We start from the raw sequence: 3,417 nt of genomic DNA, 5'->3' as shown, positions 1-3,417 counted from the left end.
AAGATATCTCCTTCTACTTTTTGGCTGGGTTACCTATGAAATCTACTCTTAAAGCCAGCAAAATATGTCAATACAGGAACCGGTGGTATGATTTGGTCAAAAGAGTAGACGTAAATTGTTAGAACTGGCTCCAATGATGATGTTGTGTTTAAAATAGAGGTGAGGTATCATTATATCTCAGAGATGTAACAGATAGCAGACGCATCTGTATAATGTATAATTCTCTTTGGTAGTATGCTTGAAACTCTTCCAAAATCTTTTTGAGGGGGAAGCGATCTTAATTCCGAGCAATTCTTTCCTCCTCTTTTGATACTTTCTCTTGCATGTTCTCAATAGGTATGCAATGAAATAGGGGTGATTCTTGCATCGTGGTACTCCGTTTCAATAGGGACGGGGCGTTTTGATTTTTTTGAATAAGTTTAAATGTTGACCTTTTTCCTTATATATGGGAAAGCTCCTTCCTCATCTGTAAATGTTGCTGTTGAATAGATGAAGGTTAGGCGTTTGGAAAAGGTGGTGTTTCTTTAAAATGCATTACCTATCCTGGTGACAAGGTATAAATATCTTCAAGTCATTCAGCGTGGTCTAAATATGGATGTCATCTCCTTATCTTTATGTGCATTTTTTTTATGACACAAACGTACGATGCTCTAGAGGAACAGAGCACCCTGATTAGTTTTTTTCCGAATTTTAAATTAAAATTTAATTTGGTGGGGTTTTGTTGTTGTTGTTGTTGGTTTTTTGTTTGGTGGTTTGTTTGGGTTTTTTCTTAATTGTAGAGCGGCTATTTGTCCACAATACACACATTCATGTGTTGCATTGTAGACAGTTTGAAGGAATGCTGTATTTGGAGAGGCAGTATTTCAGTTAATGCTTGCTTAGAAAATGGTGGTATCAGAGGTTCAACACAATCCTGCTGGAGTTTCTGTATATCCCAACGTAGTTTGCTGACTCCGTAGGAATTCGTGATCCTAAACGCATTGCCCATGTGCATCCCACGTCCTCTCTGTTTTCCCCTTTTGCTGTTGGGTGTGCTCGGTGAAGGAACTGAGGGATATTTCACCCATTAGTCTCTGACCAGATTAGAGGAGGAGCTGGTAAGAGCTTACGTGGTTTGAAAGGAGATTGCTAAGCAGTAAGAAGTTCTCATAGCTACTAGAGAGAGAGATGCGTTTTCACTCTAGTGGTGAGCTTATAGAGAACACCTCTCAAAAGAGCTTTAGCTGCTGTAATGCCATGACTTCTCTACCTACCTCAGTTCTGTTCTCAAGACATGGAGCAAAGAGCTTTGCATGCATATGACGTGTTGCATTATTTCGGATATCTCTTTGTAGATATATATTTAGGTTTGTAAAGAAACCTTGATGTTGCAAGGCATTCTGCAGAACATGTTTAGAAATGAATAATGTTAGGGAAATGCTAACTTTTGAAAGCGTGCAAAGCCTTTGCAGCCAAGCTTACCTGTTACGATTTGGCATTTAATTCTCTTGCATGTCAGCTGTAGTTTCTATTTGCCATCAGAAATAAGCGCGTGGGAAACATACACTAGAATATGCATATTATATTAGAGATATACGTTCTTTCGTATTTAGGTATAATGTATGTTTTCATCTCCAAATGACCTTTTCTCTCTCCTTTCATTTTTTCCCCAGGGTTTGGAATACTGTGACGAAAAGTGCAGTTTAGATCTCACGAATGGAGCCATTCCCCTGAGAGGGGAGGCCAGCAATACCAAATTACTCAGCTGTCAGACTGTAGAAAAATTTCCCAACCATGCTGACGGAGAGGATAGCATTAACAAAGGTTTGTTCTGATGTCCGCGTTTGGCTATTCTAAAATAAATGGGTTCGGAATCTAAGCGATGAATGCTGCTCTGTACCCACAGTCTGCAAGTCTTAAATATCTGTATAGACTAGCTTGTTGGGCTTATTTAAAAAGAAAAATTGGGTGCTTAAGTTATGTGGGACTCCTTTAAAGGAAAAAATAGCCTTTATTTTATGCTTGCTGACATGCCATAGCGATGTATGGTGGGGTCATGTCAGTGTTCTATTCCTCCAGCTGTTGTCTTGGAACAGTAAGATCATTCTCTCCCTTGCTTAGGAATGTTACCTTTCTGTCTCCTTTTTATGAACTTTGAGGCATGGAGAAATACCTGTAATTTTTCTGATGGTTTCTAATGAGCTTTTTTTCAGAATCTGTCCAAGTTAAGTTCTAGGCACACATGAGCTTCTGCTGGATGTGGGTTGAGGCTAGCAATGAAGCTGTCTTCTGAATGATGAAAATAATTGCTATCTTCAAAGGCAGTTTCAGGGGCTAACAAAACTGAAAAGGCACAGAAGTTCACAATGCAACATAGTAAAGTGTGTGAGGATCCCTAAACAGTCATGATGAATTAAAGAGAGAATCATTTTGCCAAACAAAGTGTCGTCTTGTTCCTTGCCCCATTAGGGTGAACGATATACCACATACTTTGCTTCTTACATCTGGAGAATGCATTCTCCCCAGAGAAGAAAGACCATTCCACTTACTGAGAGAACTGGAGTGCAGCATTGTGAATGTTTTATGTTACAGTCTTTATTCCGCTTTCCTGTTTGTTGGGTTTGGGTTCTTTTTGTATTTATTTTTGTATGCTAGTTGTGTTCTTTCATTCTGAATATGCTGGGGAGGAGCTATTCTTAAAATTTGTAATTGACTCAAATCTGAAAATTAATAATGCCAGCTGAGCAATACAAGTGTATACAATAAGTATTTGTCTGCTTTCTGAAAGTAGCAATGTATGTGTTGCTAGCACATCTTTTTTTGCTAAACTGTTCATCTAGCTAAATGTCTTGGTCAACTCTTCATGTATGGAAAACCGAATTAGCTAGTAAGCGTGTATTTGATTTGGCTTAGAACTGATACAGTTTGAATGAGAAAAAGAGGCAGTATGACTGAAACCTACCACAGGGATGTTTGCTACTCCGTACATCATTTTTTTTATTATTCTTAGCAAGTGGTGTGTTTCAGGAGTGATAGAACAGGATTAAGCCAAAGCAGAAAGTGGTGTTTTAAAAATAGCAGCTGTATCATATTTTCTACAAATAAGAAACAATGTCTTGTCTTTTCCAGTAATATCCCCTGACACCAGCGTATCAATCTTCAGTTGGCAAGTGACTACATGTAGTCAGAGAAAACCATCTACTTATTTGGGTGTATTTGACATTAATCGCTGGTATCATGCTCAAATGCCAGATTCGCTAAGGTAGATTTTCATTAAGTTGTTCTCAACATCCCTGCAAATAATTCATTTGAAAGTCAGCGTTCAGCTTATGCACTTGTTTTCTTTAAGGCCAGAAGAGTTCCTTCATGATTGCCCCTATTTTGCACTGTGGTCACTGGATACTGTAATAAGTATGACTTCACCAAACCTCATTTTGG

The sequence above is a fragment of the Gavia stellata genome, unplaced genomic scaffold (assembly GCF_030936135.1).
Source record: "Gavia stellata isolate bGavSte3 unplaced genomic scaffold, bGavSte3.hap2 HAP2_SCAFFOLD_51, whole genome shotgun sequence".
NCBI classification, from domain to species: domain Eukaryota; kingdom Metazoa; phylum Chordata; class Aves; order Gaviiformes; family Gaviidae; genus Gavia; species Gavia stellata.
This window is presented reverse-complemented; position numbering follows the sequence as displayed.